Source organism: Piliocolobus tephrosceles, chromosome 2 (genome assembly GCF_002776525.5).
Source record: "Piliocolobus tephrosceles isolate RC106 chromosome 2, ASM277652v3, whole genome shotgun sequence".
NCBI lineage: Eukaryota > Metazoa > Chordata > Mammalia > Primates > Cercopithecidae > Piliocolobus > Piliocolobus tephrosceles.
In genome coordinates, this window is record NC_045435.1 from 136,656,085 (window position 1) to 136,679,872 (window position 23,788).

The window sequence follows — 23,788 nt, forward strand, 5'->3', positions numbered from 1 at the left end:
ATTGAAATGACAGTTCCTAGTTGGATTTAATGGCTTCTTCCTCTGTCATCTTTTCATACTTCCTCATATAACTTCTCATGGAGTTACTGCGCAATTCCCTGTCTCCCCCTCAAGACTATGAGCTTCTTAAGGGAAAGGGTTATGAGTCATTTGTCCCTGAAGCATCTGGTATTATACCATGACATTCAGGCAAGACGATCAAAGACAGTTTTAGTAGAGAGTCAGAAGCAGCGCTTTTGGGAAGCGCTCTAGTTTGGCTGCCTCAGTGAACAAGAAAACTGTGGTTCCAGAGTTCCAGAGACATTAACTGAGTACTGGCAAATGCCATTGACAGGGCAGGCAGAAGGCAGATGAGAAGCAGCTGAGAGGAACTGGCCTCATTCGGCTAGTGGCCTAAGGCGGTCTTGGTTAAAGACACTTTTCCTGGAGAGGCAGCAGGTTGAATTGTGGAAGGGGAAGTGTTAGCCACTAGTGTTGGTGAAAGTAAGATGCATCTTCTAGGAGGCATTTAAGGCTTTTCAGAGGTGGGATTGTCAGCTCGACCATGGCTTTCCCTGAAAAACAGACTGAGGGCATGCAGGGGAGCTGAAGGGAGGACTCTGTGTGACACCTGGGCGTGGGGCTGTCCTGGCTGTGAGGGGTGGGGTGAGGGCGGAGGGCCAGAGGAAGCTCTCTTTAACCTTATTTCCCTTTAGTTTCTCATGTGCGTACACCCTCAACATCAAGTCAGATAAAGGTGAACATGCCCTGGAGAGAGGAAATCACAGGATTTGCTTGTGTGGCTGGAGAGGGTAGTACAAGGGTGGAGAGGGGCAGCAGCGTGGACTGGCAGATAGCAGAGAACTGCATCTGCAGAAGAACTTTGCTCAGGGCTGACAAGGGGAGTCGGCTTCTTTGCTATCTGTCGTGCATAGCTGACCAGCAGGCCCAACTTACTGCAGCTTGTGGCTGGTGTGTGAGCCCTGATCTGCCTCAAGGATTCCAAGGGAGATTCATTTCCTCTTATTTTTTCTTGGACCTCTGTTTCCCTCAACACAACCCTTCTCAGCTAATCCCTCTGTGCTGGCTTCAGAAGAAACTGAGAAATTGGTGGCAAGAGGGTTGGAAGTCAGAGGTGGTTTCTCCCAGTTGGGGATTGTGGTGTTTGAGGCATTGCTGTCTGTCTTCGGGGCAGACTGGGAACTTCCATAGGGGAGTAGCTGAGAACTGCTGCTCTACTTCATCTCTGATCATGGTGGAAACAGGATATGGCTAAGGGGTCATCTTATCCAGACACCTGTGCAATGCAGGATTCCACTTAATGACTTCTTGTACAATGACTTAAGGCTCACTCCCTCTGGAAATGATCTTGGCTGAATATTTCCACCCTGCCCCCCACTCCCTCCAACAAAGCTCTTTTCAGTTTCTTCTTACCCATGTGGCCACTCCTTAGTTTCCCCTCCGATTTCCTTTTGCATATTGGTGTTGCTGGCTCTTTGCCCTTGGCCTTCTTTTCTTCCCACTGACTTCAACTACCTCTTACAGATCCATGACCTCCAGTTCTATAGTGCCAGTCCTGATTACCCTGTTCCCTGGATGTCCTTTATTCCTCCAAACATGGCAGAGCCAAAACAGAAGGCATTAACTCCTCCCCCAAATGTCCCTCTTCTGAATTCCCTAGCTCAGTGAATGGAGTCACTTTTCACCCGGTTTGCCTAGTCCAAAAGCTGGGTACCATCAGCTACTCTCTTAAATACTGCACCCCCCCCCCGCCCTGACCCCACCGCTGCCTCCTGACCCTCGCCGCCGACAGTCTCACGCACTCCCCAGAATCTCCAGAGATACGTGTCACCAGATGTGCTGGTTAATTTCCAGGTGCCCTCCAGGCCCATCTCCCTCCTTGTCCTCCCTGCTCTGTGCCCCAGGAGGCTGACTTCTGGGCTGCATCATCTAGGAGCTATTGCCCTCCTGTTCTGAGTTGGGTTCTGTCAATGGGAGGTCCTGGAAAGATAAATAAGTTGATGTATTTATTATTCCTGCCCCTTCCCTACTGGGCTGTGGTTTGGCAGTGACTGCATTTCTTCCCCTAAGGTCTTGGCTCCTGTGAGCCAGCCCTCTCCCAGGGGTTCAGCCCTTTTGAAGTTCCAATAACCACTGCCTGCCCTTGCTCCTTCAGGTCTAGGGCTGGTAACAGCTTCCTGCTGTTGTTAGTGCTTCTGTGTGATTGTCCCTTTTGGTGCTTGTAACCCTGCCTACACTTTTCTGTGTATTGTCCCTTTAATAAACTTTCTGCAGCTATATCTTTAAGCACCCTAGATGTTTCTTGCTAGGATGCTGCCAGATATATCAGGTCATGCCATTACTATCGCCTTCATCTTCCTCAACTCTAACCTTGACTATTTAGAAAAACAGGAAACTGGTTTTCTAAAACGAAATCACAAACAGTTCCAGGCAATAGCTCCAGCCACATGCCTCATTATTGTATTTGACCTGACTGTCTTGTGGTTCTTCTCATCAGTATGATGTAGAATTATTAGTCCCATACTTTGGCTTTGTTTCCTGCCTCAGGTAGCTTTGAAGGCCCTCCGTACTTCCCTTCAAGTTACCTACGGGGTGTTGACATGTACTCTTTCCCTTGGATGCTTGCCTTCTCTGTAATATACAAAGTGTGGGGCCTGCACCATCAAAGCTGGCTTCATGGGTGTGAGGTCCTGTACTTAGAAGGGCCCAGTGCTTGGGTTCATGCTCTTCTGTTACTGTCTTGAAACTATTAATAATTTTTTAAATTTTTTGTTGTTGTTGTGAGTACATAGCAGGTGTATGCATTTATGGAGTACATGAGTTGTTTTGATATGCCTAATAATCACATCATGGAGATTGGGGTATCCATCCCCTCAAGCATTTATCCTTTGTGCTACAAACAATCCAGTTATACTCTTTTAGTTATTTTCAAATGTACAATTAAATTATTGTCAAATATGGTCACCCTGTTGTGCTATTAAATACTAGGTCTTATTCATTCTATTTGTTTTGTATTCATTAGCTGTCTGCACTTTCCCCACCATGCCCCCACTACTCTTTCTAGCCTCTGGTAAGCATCCTTCTACTATCTATGTCCATGAGTTCAATTGTTTTGATTTTTAGATCCTACAAATAAGTGAGAACATGTGATGTTTGTCTTTTTGTGCCTGGCTTATTTCACTTAACATAATGACCTTCAGTTCCATCTGTGTTATTGCACATGTCTGATTCTGATTCTTTCTCTCTCTCTTTCTCTCTCTCTTTCTCTCTTTCTTTCTTTCCTTTCTTTCTTTCTCTCTCTCTCTTTCTCTCTTTCTCTTTCTTTCTTTCCTTCTTTCTTTCTTTTCTTTCTTCTTTTTTCTTTTTTTTTTTGACAGAGTCTAGCTCTGTTGCCAGGCTGGAGTGCAGTGGCACAATCTCGGCTTGCTGCAACCTTTGCCTCCCGGGTTCAAGCGATTCTTCTGCCTCAGCGTCCCGAGTAGCTGGGATTACAGGCATGCGCTGCCATGCCCAGCTAATTTTTGTATTTTTAGTAGAGATGGGGTTTCACCATGTTGGCCAGGATGAGTCTCAATTTCCTGACCTTGTGATCTGCCCAGCTTGGCCTCCCAAAGTGCTGGGATTACAGGCATGAGCCACCGCGCCCAACCTGATTCTTTTTTTATGGCCAAATAGTACTCCATTGTGTATAGGTACCACATATTCTTCATCCATTCCTCTGTTGATGGACACTTAGGTTGCTTCCAAATCTTAGCTTTTGTGAACAGAGCTGCAACAAACATGGGAGTGCAAGTACGTCTTCAATGTACTGATTTCCTTTCTTTTGGGTATATGCCCAGCAGTGTGATTGCTGGATCATATGGTAGCTCTATTTTTAGTGTTTTGAGGAACCTCCAAACTGTTCTCCATAGTGGTTGTACTAGTTTATATTCCCATCAACTGTGGATGAGGGTTCTCTTTCCACATCCTCACCAACATTTGTTATTGCCTGGCTTTTAGATATAAGCCATTTAAACTGAGGTAAGAGGATATCTCATTGTAGTTTTGATTTGCATTTTTCTGATGATCAGTGATGTTGAGCACCTTTTCACATGCCTGTTTGCCATTTGTGTGCTTTCTTTTACCCACATTTTCATTTTGCAATGTGCCCTTCAAACAATAGAGCTGTTCATGTGTCCCATACTATGATTTAGGTAGAGTATGGGCACAACAATGAATGACACTGAGTCACTTGAAGAAGGAAAGGGCCTCCTTTTCATTTATCTTTCGATCCTTCTGATTATTTCCCATCCAAGTACTAACTAGGCCCAAGCCTGCTTAGCTTCTGAGATCAGACGAGATTCAGGGTGGTATGGCCATAGACCCTTCTGAAAATTTCAAGAAAAATATTTCATTTTGGTGCCAGCATATCTTTAACAGCTCTCTTGACACTTGCTAATTCTCTCCTTTCTAATATAGAAAGTGGGCCTCAGATTTTGGGCCTACTAATAACATCCCAGGGCCACATAAGAACACATTTTCTTTCATGGTTCCCTTTTATTATGGCAAGTGATACCACTGTTTCATTTATGGAACTAATAGAAAGTTTTCATTAAAAACGAATTTAAGGCCCGGTGCGGTGGCTCACACCTGTAATCCCAGCACTTTGGGAGGCCTAGGTGGGCAGATCTCAAGGTCAAGAGCTCGAGACCATCCTGGCCAACATGGTGAAACCCTGTCTCTACAAAAAATACGAAAATTAGCCAGGTGTGGTGGCAGGTGCCTGTAGTCCCAGCTACTTGTGAGGCTGAGGCAGGAGAATCGCTTGAACCCGGGAGGTAGAGGTTGCAGTGAGCCAAGATCGTGCCACTGCACTCCAGCCTGGCGGCAGAGTGAGGCTCTGTCAAAAACAATAATAACAATAACAACAACAACCAAAATGAATTTAAATAAAAAATATGGGTTCATTAAAAGTAAAATGTTATGTGAATAAGTGTAGAGGTGACATTTGGATATAACAATGATCTTGAAGACTTTTGAGAGTAATTGAAATTTGGGTAACACTAGCTTTAGGATAAGAACCAGTTTTCCTTCTACCCTCAGCTTCCCAGAAGCCTATCCCGAGCCCAAGTGGTCCTTGAGGAATTCAGGAGAAGGCTGTTCTGGAAATTAATAAGAGAACTGCGTAGGAATAATTAATGTTATTCTCAGTTGAAGTCTTTGATTCAATTTAAATAGCTCTGATTATGATACTTGTAAGTTTAACCCAGAAATGGGTGTAGGAGGAGCAGAATCAGGGGGAGGCTGGCTCTAAGACCTAATCACACATTTATATATTGCTGCCATCCACGCTATGCCTGAACCCTGACAGATAAGCAGAGAGAGGCAGAGTGAGGTGAAATAATCCCCTAGGGGCAGCTGAAGAAGACATATGCTTCTCTACAAGCCTAAAACTCCTAAAGTCTCTTAGGCTTGGGGTTTTGGTGCTCAAATGGCAAGGAGTTAAACCAGGAGTAATCAGAGGTGGTGTTTACCAAAAAACCGGTCCCAAGGTTCTTCTTGGATGGCCGTCATGAGCTGGTGATGCATGTCCAGTCTATGCATCTTTTCATCCCTGCGTATGACATTTAAGGTGGCAGAAACTTTCCCTACAGGCTACCTTCTTCGTCTTATTACACCCATCATTGATTTCATTGGCTGGCATTTAAAAGAGGAAGCTTGTTAAACTAAGCTGTTATGCTTGTGGTTTTAGAGGTTGGCACAGCAAATAATTATAAAAAAGGAAGAAGCATGCATGGGTGGACAGAAGTGTGTCTCTCCTAACAACATACAAACATACTTCTAGAAAAAAAAAATCCCCACTAGCACAAAGCATCTCTGAGTGCATTTTGCAACAGCCAACTTTTAATTTCACTATCCTTCTGGGCTGTAATAAATGATGTGAAATGATTTCATTGGATGGGAGATGGAAGTTGGTACAAGTTCCTGGGCCCAGCCCCATATGTGCGAAAGTTATAAATGTGGTCCGGTTTCATCCCATTCCTCACAATTTCTGGGTAAATCAGGCCAATTACAGTTCCATCTTCTGCCACAATATCATGCTCAGCTTGGACAACCCAATCCAGGGAACACAAGTGCAAGGTAGAAGTTAATTATTGATAGTAATAATGAGGATAATAACGTTAACTGCTCTACTCCAGGAATGAAACACAGAGCCCTTACTTAAGTCATCTCCAGCTCTTACAGAACATTTGAAAGCCAAGTTTTATCCTCACTTTTTAAGTGAGCTGCCCATTTGCCTGTTTGTTCTAATACCAATTCCCTGCCTGTTCCTTCTCTTGCTGTGTCCTGTATTTCAGGGAACTACATTTTCTAGGCCCCCTTGACAATAACCCTCCACGTAGCTTCAGCCGATAGGAAGTACTCCTATGAAATTGGGGATGAGAGGAAGTGAGGACCCAGGATTTTCTCCCCTAAGCACCGTCCCCCACCCCCTGCTACTTCCCTGGGTGGCAGCTCTTGCGTAGCAGCATCTCCTTCAGTTCTGCTGGCCGCCTGCAGCTTCCTGGCCCTGATTAGTTACACCACGTCCTCCCATGTTCCTCCAAGGCCAGGGTGGTAGCAACTTCCTGCAGTTAATCTCAGTGCTGCCTCACCGTGTTCTGTTTGTCTCCTCAGTTCTTATAACCCTTGGGTGAACAATTCTCTAGTAAATTTCCCCCCATGTGAGTGGTGCAAACTGTTCCTGGTTTCCTGACTGGATCTGACTGATACGCCATGGCAGAGGTTAGCAAACTTTTTCTATAAAGGGCCAGATAGTAAATATTTTAGGCTTTGTGGGCCAGGAAGCAAAATTGAGGTACTTATTATGAAGGTATTTATATAACAAGAGGGAAAACAAATTTCCACAAGTTATTTTAGCTCACAGACCATACAAAAGCAGGTGCAGGCTAGGATTGGCCAGCAGAAAAGGACAAGATGAACCAGTTAAGCAGCTACTCCAACAACCCCGGCAAGAGTGGGTGGTGACTTGGACAAGGATGGTGGCCCTGAGATGGAACATGGTGGTTGGATTGGAGTCATATTCTCAATCTTAAAGCCAGAGTGATTGTCCTGAAATACAAACCTGATCATGTCACTGAGTAAAACCATCCCAAAGTCCTAGATTGTTCACAATGCAGTTGGCGAGGACTACTCGAAGGACTCAGTAGCCATCTATTCCAAACCCCCATATGAAGACGCTAATGGGATGAGGAAGAACCAAGGAAAAGAGAGGGAAGTGGTGCAGTCTGTTTCTGTGTGGCAGCAGGGAAGAGAGATGAACAACAACTAATTTGGATGGATTTGGAGCTGAAAGGAGTTATCGTCTGTCTGTAATGCTTTCCTTCATTCCAGAGTTCAGGACTTTTCAAGGCCAGCAGTTTGAGGCATTTGCTGCTAGCCTAGTTAAATTAAAAAGGTGAATGTGTACTTTCATGTAGAACTCACTCTGATGGGAGAAGGTCATTGTCATTTTCAATTACCATTTACTTCCAGTGCAGTGTTACTTCTTTCCAATGAGTATGTTACCCTCCAAGCATCCTGGGCCCCAAGAATGGCCTGGGGTACTCTTTTCACTCCTGACCCCACACAAGGCCCAGGCTCCTGGCACCTCTTTTCCTTAGTATGCAAGGACTTCCCATCCCACACAGCTTTAAAGCTTAACCTAAGGCACATGGAGAGACTTCTGGGATCTATAAGCTTGGATTAAAAAATTATTTATTTTCACTAACAGCTGAAAGAAACTTAGCACTTCTTTCTGTGATAAGTGTAGGCCAGAAACCCACCATAGAACAGTTCCAGACTGGGCACAGTGGCTCACACCTGTAATCCCAGCACTTTGGGAGGCCAAGGTGGGCAGATCACCTAAGGTCAGGAGTTCGAGACCAGCCTGACCGACCTGGCAAAACCCCATTTCTACTAAAAATACAAAAAAGTTAGCTGAGTGTGGTAGATGTGTGCCTATAATTCCAGCTACTTGAGAGGCTGAGGCAGGAGAATCACTTGAGCCTGGGAGGCGGAGGTCGCAGTGAGCAGAGATTGCACCACTGCCTTCCAGCCTTGGCAACAGAGCGAGAGTCTGTCTCAAAAAACAAACAAACAAACAAACAAACAAACAAACAAACAACAACAAAAAAAAGAATTAGCAGTTCCAGCACATATTATACAGGTATTTTCATATCACACAGCTATTGTAGATATTTTGAAATATTCATTACTTCCATAAGTCTAAGTTATTGCACCCACCACTAGATCTTATTATTTAATGTTTAATAAAGACATACAACTATCAGTACATCACCAATTTTTTTTTTTTTAATATCTTGGTAGCTATATTCTTTTGTTATCCTTAGTATTTATTTTCTATTCATAAAAACATGGTTCAGGGAAAGTGCTTATAAGCTTCACCAGTCTCCCAAATCCTGAAGAAGAGCCCAGTCCCACTCCTCAGTGTTTCCACTCACAAGAAATATCAGTGGATGGTGCTGTTCCCAGTTGGGGACAGGTATAAAGCAGAGTTCTCCTTCCTTAAGCACTTCGTGCGTAAGAGGGAGCCAACTGTGCTCCCAGCCATCTCCAGCACAGAAGCACTTAGCTAATTGTGCCAAACTCAGGGCCAGACCTCAGGGAGGGAGAAGCAGCTTGTCTGGGCCCCTTTGGCAATCAGTTACTCCCCCAAGCAGAGAGATTGATAGCTTCTGCACATCTTGGCCTAGCTAATAATATCACAGATGCTGTTTTAATTCCAAAGCACAGAGCCACCCCCAGACTTTCTTTTTAACCTCTCTGCCTAAAATGGGACGTAGTGAAGTGGCTTTCAGAGACAAAGTGACTAAGCCACTTTGGGTCCATTTTAATACTTACGCATCATGATTCTGTTCATTTCCACAGCTCACCTACTTTCTGGCTACCAATTTGGATTTTCTCCCATCCTTTGGTTACATTTCTCAATTTCTTCTTCTTTTTTTTTTTTTTAGCTCAAACAATCTCCTTCCCTGCATGTTCTGAAATTGCCTTTTCTCCTACCGGAAACCCCAGGATTTTTTTTTGTCCTTCTCTGGACCTCTCTAATCCTTGATAGGGCTTGAGAAAACAGAGGTCTCTGAGTATGAGCGATGGGCTGGGAGTGGCGAAAGAGCAATTGGTTATTGTTTTCCCCCTGCTAGTTGTTCAGAGACACTTGCAATCCTGCAGGGCCCTGAGAAGACCTTTTGAATGGATTTCTCCATGACATTGCTGAGAACTTATCCCTGAGAATACGGCCGTTTCCAAGTTCAGCCTGAAAGCTCAGAAGTTTAAAAAACAGTTTCTGGCAGAAACTCTGTGATTTAAAGTGTTGAACTTTCCCGCTGTGGTTACCTAGAACTTAGCTGCCTTCCTCTCACTATTTGCTAGTTTACCCTCTCCTTGTGTCCTTCTAGTATTTCCAGGGGCTTCCCCCACCCCCAACCCTGGCAGCCAAGAGTCCGATAGAGCAGGGGGCCTCAGCCCCTGGGCCATGAACTATTAGGAACTGGGGCTACACAGCAGGAGGTGAGCGGCCAGCTAGTGAAGATTCATCTATATTTACAGCCACACCCATTGCTCCTGTAACTGCCTGAGCTCCGCCTCCTGTCAGCTCAGAGGCGGCATTAGATTCTCATCGGAGCTCAAACCCTGTTTGGCGCTGTGCATGCGAGGGATCTAGGTGGCACACTCTTTATGAGAATCTAATGCCTGATGATCTGTCACTGTCTCCTATCACCCCCAGATGGGACTGTCTAATTGCAAGAAAACAAGCTCAGGGCTCTCACGGATTCTACATTACAGCGAGTTGTATAATTCTTTCATTAAATATTACAATGTAATAATAATAGAAATAAAATGCACAATAAATGTAATGCACTTGAATCATCCTGAAACCATCCCCCTCCACCACCCAATCTGTGGAAAAATTGTCTTCCATGAAACCAGTCCCTGGTGCCAAAAAGTTGGGGACCACTGAAATAAAGCATTGCCAACATGTGACCCTGCCAGGAGCTTCTCTGAAAGATCTTATAAGACTTGGGGGACACTGGTACCTCGATCAAGCAGTGTGGCTGTTTTTGCTTTTGTCTCTGTGTTTTAAGCATAGGAAACCCCAGCACAAGCAGTATCTTGGACTCTTTCTGGGTAGAGGATTATGTAATTCAAGTGTTCCTATTATTGCACTTGTGTTAGTGACGGGCGCTGATCATGACCATGCTTGGGTGCAACCAGCTCTTAAGAACTCATGGTACGCTTGGCTAGTTTACATTCTTCTTAATTGAATTCTTTCCTTTTTGTCCCCCACAAACAATAAGGTTTCAGGGTCTCGGAAGGAAGTTGAATTCCATTGAAACAGCAGATAATTTTAAAATGATATTGTAAAAGGTGTGCATAGGGTTCAGGGGACCCACAGGGATGCTGAGACCCCCCAGAGACTAGACTGCCCCTAGACCTGAAGGGACAAGGGCAGCAGGCAGTGTTATGGGAGTCCCATGAGAAATGGAGCCATAGAAGAGGGGCTGCCCATCTTTCACAGGAAGATGGAGCCACCTTCAGAAATGCGGCGCAGAAGGAGGGAGGGTTGGGTTGAAGAATATCCTGGCCTCACTCCCTTCTCCTGTCCTCACATTTCCTTCTAGTAGTTCACATTAGTTGGCCCCTGTCAGAAGCCAGAGAGCAAGGAGCCTTCTGTGGCCATATGGGGTACAGAGCAGAGGGGAGAAAGGCAGAGGACGGATCTGGGTCAGGGGCAGGCTCTGGAGAATATGGCGGCGGATGGGAACAGCAGCAGTGCTGTTTGCTGGGCTGGGCTGGGCTGGGCTGGGCGTCTGCCTGAGCCACGTGCCCTCCAGTGTGTGGTGCAGTTCTTCACTTTTCACAGAAAGGTTCTGACTCGCTGAAAGATGAGTGAGCAAGTAAATTTTATTAAAGACAGTTTAGGAGCGGCGGAGGTGGCCTTCATCCCACATTCCATGACATCCAGTGCAGTGTTACTTCTTCACAATGAGTATGTCATCCCCCAAGTGTCCTGGGCCCCACAAATGGCCTGAGGCACCCTTCTCACTCCTGACCCCACATGAGGCCCAGGCTCCTGGCAACCTCTTTTCCTTAGTATCCAAGGACTTCCCATCCCACACACTTGTAAAGCTCTCCTTTCTTAATCAGAGCAATCTATGTATTGGCTTGTCTAGATTTATAGTCATGTTTGAACTTTCTGTAACTGAGAAAGTTCTTCCTTAGAAAACAGTTGGAAAAATGGTTTTTATTTTGGCTCACATGTTTTTTGTTTTGTTTTGTTATTGCAGAACAGAAAACTGGGAAACCTTGAGTTCTTTGCTCTTTGGGCTGCAAAAAAGACAGACAGGACAAGGGAAACTTGAAGTGTTAGACAATATCAGATTTTGAAAATAAAGAGATTTTCTTTCAATGTTTAATTGTGGTAATAAACACATAATATAAATTTATCCTTGTAACTTTTCTCTTTTTTTTGAGACGGAGTCTTGCTCTGTCCCCAGGCTGGAGTGCAATGTCATGTTCTTGGCTCACTGCAACTTCCGCCTCCTGGGTTAAAGTGATTCTCCTGCCTTAGCCTCCCGAGTAGCTAGAATTACAGGTGCATGCCACCACGCCTGTCTATTTTTTTTTTTTTTTTGTATTTTTAGTAGAGGCGGGGCTTCACCATGTTGGTCAGGCTGATCTTGAACTCCTGACCTCGTGATCCACCTGTCTCAGCCTCCCAAAGTGCTGGAATTACAGGCGTGAGCCACTGCGCCCAGCCCTTGTAACTATGTTAATTGTATAGTTCAGTAGTATTAATTATATATTGTGCAACAGATCCTTAGAATTTTTCATCTTGCAAAAGCAAAGCTCCATACCCATTGAACAACCATTCTGCCATCTCCCTTTTTCCTAGACTCTTGTAACCATGTTTCTACTTTCTGTTTCTATGACTTTTGCTAATTTAGATACTTTGTATGAGTGGAATCATATGGTATTTGTCTTTTTGTGACTGGCTCATTTTGTCTAGCATAGTGTCCTTAAGCTTCATGCATGCTGTGGTATGTGACAGGGTTTCCTTCTTTTTAAAGGTTGAATAATAGTCCATTGCAGGTATATTCCACATGTTCTAATCTACTCATTTCTCAGTGGAAATTGGTTTGCTTCCATCTCTTGGCTATTGTGAATTATGCTGTGATGAACATAGGTGCAAATATCACTCCAATTTCCTGCTTTGAATTCTTTTGGATTTATACCCAGAAGTGGAACTGCTGAGTTTTATGGTAATTCTATGTTGAATATTTAGAGGACCCTCCATACTGTTTTCCATGGTAGCCACAATAGTGTATAAGTTTCTAATTTCTCCACCTCCTCACCAACACTTGCCATTTCCTGTTATTTTTTACTTTTTCTTTCTTTTTTTGATTTTGGACAGCAGCCATTCTAATAGGTGTGAGGTGATATCTCCTATCTTTGTGGTTTTGATTTGATTTCTCTAATGATTAATAATGTTGAGCATCTTTTCATATGTTTGTTGCCCATTTGTATATCTTCTTTGGAGACATGTCTATTCAAGTCCTTTGTCCTTTTTGTTGTTGTTGAATTGTAGGAGCTCTTTACATGTTTTGGATATTGACCCCTTGTCAGATATGTGATTTGCAAATATTTTCACGCATTCCATAGTTTGTCTTCTCACTTTGTTGATTATTATTTTTTGAAGACAATGTCAGGTTTTTGCTTAACTTCTCTAATCATAACAATCTTTGGGCTCTTGTTCAAAATATATTGTATTCCCAAATAATTTTCCTAGAAATTCTGATTCAGGAGCTACAGTTCAGGGCCCATACATCTGCATTTTCAACCAGGACCTCAAGCGATTCTATCAAATACATTTGCAACACTTTGGATTCCACTATAATTGTGTTTCTCAACTGCGGGGCTGCGCAATGGAACCAAGTAAAAAATATTAATATCTGGTCCTATTCCCAGAGTTTCTGATTTAAGAAAAATCAATTGTCAATAAATTGAGACCTAGGTGTTGGGATTTTAATAAGCCCTGAGGTGACACCATTAACCAGCCAGGCTTAAGAACCACGGCTCTATCTTCCCCTTCAGGTCAGGGATCCCACTCCTGGCATAGTGCCTGGCTCAATTTGTAATTGTTATACTTCATGCCTCACTTTCTTGTTTTGAAAGTGATTCTTATATTTATTACATTTGAAAGTGGTTCTTGTCTGGTGGGGTTGAGAGCTTTATACATGAATCTGACATCTGTGGTCAAAAGTCTCCATGTTGTGGTGAGAAGTTGAAAAAAAACCTGACTGTCAGTTTGTGCATGGATGAGCCAGTGAATGTCTGCTCTTTTGTGATGAGACCTGAATGTTTCCTTCTGCAGAAGTGACAGGCACTGATTAAAGAAGTTGGCTGCCTCAACTGCTCAAAATAATGCACATTTTATCACTGGATTATCTAGCATGGTTAAGTCCACAGCTGCTTGCAATTACCCTGGACCCTGTGAAATCATCTCTTTATTCATGGCAGGTTATTCTTCTCAAAGATTAATATGTGATTATTTAAAAATTATTTTTACACCACCCTGTGTAATGTGGATGTGTGGTTTTGTGGCTCTAAACACCAGTATGGGGCAAGAAAAGCTAGCTGGAGAATTTATAAATTAGCTTCCATTTATCCTTCAGACAAAACAAGCTATTTATTAATAGGGGAGTGTGGTAAGAGAAAAGAATGTAGAATTGAGATTCCAGACCTGATTCTTTTGCCTACTATTTGTGGGCTTTTGGGGCATGACATCTAAACTCTCTTGGTCTCACCTTGTTTATCTGTAAAATGGATTAAAAGTACTCACTTGGGCTGCAGGAGGACCACATGAAAAAAGACATAAAAGAGATTTGTTGACCTTGGTATGCAAATAAATATTATGCCCTTAATAAGTGGAAGTTGACCTTGACCCTGTTGCTGCTGTTGTTATGAGCCATTGTGTCTATCAGTGAACATTGCTTTTACAAATCTCTTCTAGATGAAAGAGGCAAACTCTTCATCTTCATAGTGCCTGCAAGGCTCCAAAGAGCACACAGCCACAAGGACATGAAATATTTTTGAGCACATTTCCTGCCTATACATGTTTGCCAAATTATTCCAAAATATGACCAGCGTCCTATTGGATGAACACAACTGCAGGCCATAGCACCATTTTCTTCTTTCGCTTTTTCAGATGACCAGTCTCTTCTAGCTTACTCACCAGCCGTAACCAAATCAAATGTAGAGAGAAATTGCCTGTAACTAGAACTCATTCACGCCAAAGTGTTGAGATGCCTATTTCCAGATGCATTTTAAGTCTGTTTATTTCTACTTGTGGACCCAAAGCCATCTGTCATGTTATATACAAAAAAGTTTTGTATAAATTTTTTTTTCAGCTGATAAGAGGTATATTGTTGAAAGCGTGGATAAATTTAAGATTTTAGCATGGGACGGTGATTTGGAGAATAAAAGTAGTTGCTCTCAGGGGAGGGATATAGGGCGTTAGAAAAACTCATGGGGAGAGGATCAAGAACCTCTCATTAAGGCACGTGAAAGTAATGTTGATATAAAAGACAGGAAGAAGATCTTTACTGAGCACCTACTACATACTAACGCTGTGTTAGCTACTGCATTTCGGTTTCTCTTTTGATTCTTATAGTGACCCTGCTGGAGAGGCACTCATTTCAGTTTTACACAAGAGGCCTAAGAGATGTTACGTGGTTTGATCAAGATCACACAGTGTGAGTGATTTGTTTGATTCCAAAGCCTATATGTGTTCTTCTTTACCAGTCTGACTCAGGGGAGACCAACCACGGTGACAGTAAGTAGAGACAGACACTTGAAAATTATCAAAGAGATGGATATTTGGAAACACAAAAATTGTTTGATATATAAAGTACTGCTAGCAAGAGTCATTTATGTCCCATTTATGCCTAATTACCACATAACACAATAATAATTATGATTAAATATCTGACAGATGAGTTGGCTGTACATTTTATTTGATCCAAATAGAAAATACAGCACATATGGGCTTTATCTTCATCATTTCTTGCCCACACAGCATGGTCATTTCTTTGGTCAGCAGTTTCAGGCCACCACCTGTAGTCTAGACATAAAACAAGGTAGAGCTACATATAGTCTTTGCATTAATGTCAACAAAAGAATAATCCATTGATTTGCTAATTGTTCCTCCTTGCTGTGTACAGGTATCATTAGGAAAAACCAATACATTTAGACTTCAGTGACTAAAAGTTCCTGCTTCGGTTATTTAATTTGTTGAGACTGGTTTTTAAATTTTGAGATTAAGATGAGTGTCTAGGCCTGCAGTGAGTGAGCAAATTAACTGATTTCTTCTTGGAGAGAGAAAAGAGGTTGCTTAAAATGGCAAAGAATGAGGGTATGAGTGGCAGGGAGATTCAGCTATAATGAATCACGAAGCAGTGGATGAGGATTCAGAAAACCTGGTTTTGCTATTGTTTGCTATATAACTGTCACCTCTGCATATTAATTTTTTAAATCCCTAAAGTGAGAATAATAATAATATCTATGTTATTTGGCATGTTTGAGACTCTTAATGCAAACTCTGAGACAAGAATTTTGAGTGAAGTTTCTTTAGTTTGGAGGTGATCCAAGGAAGCATAGTGAGGTAACTGATGAGCAAGTGAGAGGTATGGGTAACTGGGGGTCAATACCATGAGGATGCTGTATTGTTCACTACTGCTATGTAACAAGTTGACCCACAATTTAGTGATTTAAAAATAACAAGTATTTACTGCATTCATATTTTTTTACATCTGGAATTTGGAGTGGCTTATCCAGGTGGTTTTAGCTCAGGATTGATCTCACATGAGATTATATATAGTCAAGACATTAGTCAAAGCTGCAATAATCTAAAGGGACGAGTGGGGTTGGATGATCTCTTTCCAAGGTGGCTCAGCCATGTAGCTTGTGAACTGGTGATGGTTGTTGGCAGGAGACCTCAGTTTCTATCTGCATCAACTTCTCCACAAACTGCTGGAGTGTTCCCACGATGTGGAGGCCGGCTCTTCCTAGCAGAAGTGATGCCAAAGAGAAGTTGCCTTCTTATGACCTAGGTTTGGTCATAAATGATGCTATGATGACATAGCATCACTGTCATCTTCTGGTCATTCAAAATGAGTCACTTAGTATAGCTCACACTCAAGGGGAGAAAACAGTCTCTATCTCTTGAAGAGAGAAGGTTCCAATAATTTGTTAACATGTTTTAGAAGCACCACACAGGGTGGTACACACTTCAGAATTTTCCTTTTCCCTGAGAGTGAAAGGAACTGAATTATTGATTGGTTGAAGATACTGGGTGGTGTGCTGCAGCCTAAAGTAAGTGAAATTAAGAGAGAGAGAGAGAGAGATGTTCTCCTGTTCAGAAGGAGATATAGGAGGTTAAGAGATACCCTCTGAGGTACTAGGGTTGCTGAAGAGCACTGTTGATAAGCTGTACTGACGCAGACTGATTCCTGTCCTCAAGAAGAACCAATGGTGCCCAGGCCACTGGAGAAATCTGAGCTCAGTTTAAGCCTAGCTCTTACTTAACAATCTCCATTTATCATGACTGGAAGAACTTGCCTTTTCTCACCTTTGTATTCTTCAGCTGAAAATGGGATTGAGGATTTTGTTCTGTTTCTTAAGACCCCCTTGCTTGCACTAGCAGATTATTTCCAAATGCCACATAAAAGAGGTATTTATAAACATATACACATACACTTGCATCCACAAAGACAAATTGCACCCGTCTCTGCTTTGCTATTTCTGGTGCTAACCTTCATTTATAATGCCATATTTATGTAATTACAGTGCTGCAGCGGTGGATCATGATTTCAAAATACAATCATAATCACCATCAGAAGAAAGGCGAGAGAAGATGAAAAACAAATGCAAAGCAATTAGAAAGGATGAGTTTTCCCACTGAATGAGTGAATGCGTTTTCCCATTGCCTCCTCCTACACTTGGTCCTTGGGATGCTCTGCCTCTAGCCATGTGTATGTGTGTGGGGGTGCGCATGCATGTGTGTGTGCGCGTGTGTTTACATTTTTGCCCTTATTATGAATATGGGCCTGGGACTAGAGTGTGAATACTCACTGAAGTGGCTTATTACTTGGAGAATACCATCCTTCTTCTTTATTGGATTTTTCTGTTTAAGTATCTGTGGTTTTAGTGGTCAGAAGGTCTTGGCCACAAAGTTCATTTCATGACCCATATACCACCCTTCACATCTCCTCTTATAAGGACACTTTTAGTACATGACTTCCACAGTAGTACAGTAGTATTTTTTAAAGTTTTTCTATGCCTGAAAAATAATTTTCCACTTCCAGAATTTACCTGCCCCTCCATCCCTACTTTCCCAATTCCTGCTCCTTCCACTATCCTTTGCGACACCCCTCCACCTCCATCCCTGACCGAGATGCCTGAAAATTCAATAACATCCTATTATCTCTGCTGGGCAACTTGCCAGCTAGAAGCTCAGAGGTCTGGTCACTTTGTATTGGGGACACTGCCTTCCTTGCTTGTTGCATTCTTGCAAACCTGTGGAAATACTGAGTCCCTTTGCACTGCCTGGAAAGCCATTCTTTGTACTGATTCTTTTTTCTTTTTTCCATTTCTGGCTTGGGGTACGATGAAGGCACAATATATTTCACCACATCTTAAAACCTTAAAGCAATTTGTGCATCCAATTTTGGGGCTGCCTTTTTCTTCCAGAAAGTTCCCTGAGGCTATCTCATATAAAATCTTACTTTGAATAACATATTTGGACACATTGATGAAAACATTCCTTTAGTGCATTGCCAGTTGCCAGATTGGAGAAATAGACATCAGGAGAAAGAGAAGGAATATTTTAAATTTGGTTTTGGCTGTGGCTTCAAGGAGTAATAATCACCCATTACTTTGGATCAAAATCTTCCAATGACTCAAGAGCACATATTTTTATCATTTACTTTCCATACTCTCATCCTCTTTATCCCATGTTACTCTGATCCTGTGAGAGTTGGGGGGCAAGGAAAAAATGTAAGGAAGGGGTAGTGGTGAGAGAATTTAAATGGGAAGTCTGGTTCCTTTTCATTTTTTCATAAAGTGCCACATATACAAGTCTATGAGTATCTCAGCAAATCTGTCTCCCACATCCAATGCATCTTTTGTATTGACAAGGAGAGGGGGTTGGAAATGTCATCTGTAGCCAGCTTATATTCTGTCGGTGTTAAGATTTTGTTCTTGTGACTTTATAGTTCTCAAAATCTTTTTAAGGGTCACTGGAGGGTGATCTCTTGTTTAAGAGATGGGTTAGGGGAGGGAGTGTGTTTGTGTGTGCCTCTTGGTCTGTACTAATCATGGCTGACGTCAAAGTTAGAAGCTAGGTTAATTTCAGGAAATTCTTTTAATTTCTTATTTAAATAAGACATAACAACCATTAGTTTATTTTAAAATAAACTTTAACAATTAAATATGAATTTTTAATGTAGATCCCTTTTACTGATTTAGGGCAAAGAGACCTTCTTTCACTAGGATTTGTTTCCTCTAACTCAGTTCACCTCCTATTGTATCATCTCTGGCTTCAGAAATCTTACTCCTCTTTTAACGGCTGGCTCAGGATTTCCTGTCTACTGTTTCTTCCATCACTGATGAAGTTTCCTTCATCTGCGGCAACCACACATACTCTAATAAATTAACTGCTCAGGATTGCTATGTTAGAGGAATGGGGTGGAATCCAGCGAAGTGTAGCAAATTATTTTTATCTCCTACTCCCTGTTAAGCAGCAGTTGTTATTCTATTATCTGTGTTTTGAATCTAGCTGTTTGATCTTCAAAGCCTAAAAGTAGCTTCTGTGCAGTTTTATGGTGCTATGGCTGTCACTTGCTGCTATAAATTCCTCCTCTGGTTGAGCCACATCCGCTTGCCACATCCTGAAAATACACTCAACTATATTTTCCCATGCACACCTATATATTGTGGCCTGTAGTGACATTACTTCGTTTTTTGTTTTTTTTTGAAATGGAGTTTCGCTCTTGTCACCCAGGCTGGAGTGCAGTGGTGCGATCTTGGCTCACTGTAACTTCATCTCTCAGGTTCAAGCAATTCTGCCTTAGCCTCCTGAGTAGTTGGGATTACAGGTGTGCCACCATGCCTGGCTAATTTTTTTTTTTTTTTTTTGTATTTTTGGTAGAGATGGGGTTTCACCATGTTGGCCAGGCTAGTCTTGAACTCCTGACCTCAGGTGATCCACTTGCCTTGGCCTCCCAAAGTGCTGGGATTACCAGTGTGAATCACTGCACTTGGCCAACATTACTTCTATATACATTTATTTTTCCCTTCCTCACAAACCCGCCAGTTCTGAATCAACAGCAAGTACAACATTGCCATTTCTCCCGCACCATGCTGACCTTGTTGTTTCTTATTTAGCTAATGATGTGTTACAGTTGGCATTTCACTGGGAGGTTTGCAAGAGTCAGTCTCTCTTTTTCTAGTGCTACAATTAGATTCAACAAGAGAGAAGAGTGCTGTGATGGGAAAACTTTACATTCGCAGACATTATTGCTATCTGGGCATTTTGAAAAGATGAAGGGCGGGCTTGTTGTCATTACGCCTCCATCTGACAACGTGGTTAATGTATCCTTCATAAAGCTCAGTTTGAATAGGGAAAAACAAGGGAATTGCGATGGTGCATTTCCATGATTTCTGATGGTAACACTCGAATTCTGCCTTGTTATCTTCAAGCAAAGAAGGGGGGAGATGAGAAGAGGAAAAAGAGAGAATGTAAAAGGTAGGCAAAGGGAATGGCTTGGATGTGCTCATACATACCTGAGGTAGGAACAGGTTGAGGTTAACACAGTGCTATCGAGTTTCTTATGTCACTTTCCCTCTGCTCTTGCTATAGACTTTGCTTTCTCCTAATTCTGGCTTGCTCGTGATTCTTCATGGCTTCTAAAGGTATTTCATGGCCTTCTTTGATGTACACTGTCATCATCTTCTCTTACTCATTTCCTGTTTCAAATATCTGAGGAAGAGACTCTGACTGGAATAACTTTTTTTTTTTTTTTTTTTTTTTGACAGAGTCTTGCTCTGTTGCCAGGCTGGATTGCAGTGCTGTGATCTTAGCTCACTCCAACCTCCGCCTCCTGGGTTCAAGCAATTCTTGTGCCTCAGCTTCCCCAGTAACTGGGATTACAGGCACACGCTACCACACCCAGGTAATTTTTGTGTTTTTAGTAGAGACGGGTTTCACCGTGTTGGCCAGGATAATCTCAATCTCCTGACCTCATGATCTGCCCACCTAGGCCTCCCAAAGTGCTAGGATTACAGGTGTGAGCCATCGCGCCTGGCCACAACTTGTCTTTTTACCTATGGCCACTCCAGAGGTCGTGGAGAGGCCATGGTTTGCTGCTCTTGCTTTAGATTTGCACCCCTGACCGAGACCAGAATGGCCAGGCTGCATGGTATGAAACATATCCTCCTGGGGCTACATGTTCTGCAGAGGCTGTGGGAAGGCACATTCTGGGGTATGGTAGGTGGCAGCCAATATCACCTCAGGTTCTCCAACACAGCAGACACAAGCTATTCATGCTTGTAATTAATTTTGTACCCTACATGAGCATAAGGCAAAAGAGCCCACAAAGAAAGTGATCTAGCACATGGCAGTCGTAGGATGCTCGTTGTTGATCCATTTGGTTCAAAATGAAAGGTTTCTGTGTTACAATCCACAGCAGGAAATAAGTAACAACAACTACAAACAAAAAGCACTCAAGAGTGGTTTTACTCATGAAAACATAGATAAACAATCATTTATGCCCTTAGAGAATGAATAAAAGATCAAAGTTGGAATAACAGAACACAGAGACTTCCCCCCGCTTTTTCTGCTTGAACAAAAATCACCCAAGGACTGAAAAGTTCACTATTCTATTGCTTCTTGTATATGAATGCAAATGTATATAGGCCAAAATTCAGGTGGGGTTTTTTCCTGCCCCTTGCCATCTATGTAAATTTGCCTTTAACTCTCAAATTCTATGGTTCACAGAGCTTTACCTCCAAGATTTCTGCTATTCTCTAGAATGGGAATGCCAGTAGATGAGTGATTGTGTCCTGTTGGCTTTCTATACCACTTGGGTTCAGCTACCTTGAATGTGCTTTTAGTCTGTAATTTGTCCACTCTAATAGGAAACTGCCATTTTGCAGAGGGTTTCCCCCTCTCCCACAGTCCTGTTTCTCACCTGTCCCTTCCAGGTTTCTCTAGATGGCTCAAGGTCTTCCATTTCTATTTCTTCTCTTTTGCAGAGCAACTCAACACTCCCTCCAGATTTCTTCTCTCTAGTTTTAATTTTGTAGCCCTCAAAAAAACTAAACAGAAGTGAGGGACTTCCATTTAGTCTCTGTGCTTGTTAAGGAGACAGTAGGCATTATATAATAACTCGCACATAGATGGCAAATAAGCTGTATAGTACTTTAAAAAAGCCCCCACCAAAATGTGAGCTTACAACCATTATCTCACTTTTGTCAATGAGAAGACTTGAGTACTGAAGTTAAGTGAAGAACTTGGGATCACTACACAACTAGTGTGGCAGTTTAAATGCCAATGTGAATGTTACGCTAGGTTCCAGTAGATTCAAGGAATGCCATGGGTTTCACATACTTGTATTTCAACAAGACTTTGTAACAATTTGTCAACACATCTTTGGTAGTACTAGTGGATCTATGTTCCTGGACAATTGGGTGGATCTGTTTTTGGCTGAATGGCCGTCACCAGAAAGTGCTTATTAGTGAATTACTATCAAATGAGAAAAAGTTCGAATGGATTTTTGGCACTTTATGACCTCTCCTGACAGTGCCCTGAATTCATCTGGGGCAGGAAGTGCAGATGGAATCCTTCTATTACAGATGCTAAAGCCTTTCATTGGCCAGTTCCTTCTTCTTACTGCCGTGGTACAACCAGGAGTCAGTCATGATACCTGAGCTCAGCAAAGAATACCTTTCTCTGGGCTCTGCAAATCTTGAATAGAGTGACACAGACAAACAGATGATGATTGGAGCTTATTTATTCCAGAGCCAGCCTCTTAGGCTAGACTGTCATGTACCTGTTTTTGGTTCTATCTGGTTCTGTTGTTCCCGGGCATGGTTCTTTGGCTTTCTTTTGATTTCCTAGAATGTGTTTTTGTTAACTGTAACCAAAGGACCTAGATGAGAACAGACTTCTCTAGTGGTACATCAAATTCTATCCATGACTCTCTGTCTTTGCCATTATTTTTCAATATCTGAGATTAAAATGTAGATTATATCAGGGACTGAAATGATTACAACAAATTGGAATGATGGATAAAAATAGGCAAAATATGACCAATAAAGATGATTGCAGATTGGCATTTTAGATGCTAAAATCTAACTGCACACGCTGAGTCAGGTAAGTGGTAGAAGCTTATGTTATAGCAATAATAGCAATAACTCCCATTTAAGGTCTACAGTTCAAAGAATCCCACAGATTGGGAAATTGAGGCTGGAGGTGACTCCGCTAACATCTGGCGATAGTAGAATTCAAACACAAGTTCTGGGTTTTCCCCTAAGGCTATAGGTAGTAGCCAAAGCTGCAACCATATAGGATTTAGCCAGAGACCAGAACCAGCAAGGGCAGTTCTGAGGTCCAAAGGTTGTGGTGAACTCAGGTATGAGCCAGGGTGTGTTGAAATCCAGGGGCTGAGGCAAAGTAACCTGCAGGGGAAAGTTAAAATCATGGTGGTGTTTTATGTATTGCCAAATATGACATAGCAAATATGTCAATTCTCCCCGAATCCATCTGTAGGTTTAATGCAAATCTTATCAAAATCCCAGTATGATTTTTTCGTTTTCAAGTTTTAAAATTATGGTAAGATACACATAGCACAAAATTTACCATCCTAATATTTTATATATACACTGAAATGGTATTAAATACATTCATAATGTGCAACCATCACCACCATCTATCTCCATAGCTCCTTTCATTCACCAGCATCTGTCTGCATAGCTCCTTTCATTTTGTAGAACTGAAACTCTATACCTATTAAAAACAACTTCCTCACTGGGGCCTGTTTAGGGGTGAGGGGCTAGGGGAGGGATAACATTAGGAGAAATACCTAATGTAGGTGACGGGTTGATGGGTACAGCAAACCACCAGGGCACATGTATTCCTATGTAACAAAACTGCACGTTCTGCACATGTACCCCAGAACTTAAAGTATACAAAACAAACAAACAAAAACAAAACAAAAACAAAAAACTAAAAACTTCCTATTCTTGCTGTTCCCCAGTCCCTGGCAACCATCATTCTACTTTCTGTTTCTATGAATTTGACAACTGTAAGTATCTCATATTAATGGAAGCATATAGTATCTGTGTTTATGTAATTGGCTTACTTCACTTAGCATAATATCCTTATGGTTCATCTAAGTTGTAGCATAAGTTGGTATTTCTTTCCTTTTTAAGGCTGAATAATATTCCATTGCATGTGTACACCACATTTTGCTTATTCATTCATTGGTTGGTGAACACTGGATTGCTTCCACATTTAACTGCATGGACATGAATGTTCAAATATCTCTTGGAGATTCTGCTTTAAATTCTTTTGGGTATATACCCAAAAGTAGAATTGCTGGGTCATATGGTAATACTATTTTTTTGTTTTTGTTTCTTGAGGAACTGCTGCAATCTTTTTCATAGGGGCTGTAACATTTTATAG

At 42.2% G+C, this 23,788-nt stretch overlaps 1 pseudogene; it reads left to right on the forward strand.

Annotated features, from left to right (window-relative positions):
- Positions 1-742: 742 nt before the first annotated feature.
- Positions 743-23,788, forward strand: part of LOC111526547 — a 50,618-nt pseudogene continuing 27,572 nt past the window's right edge.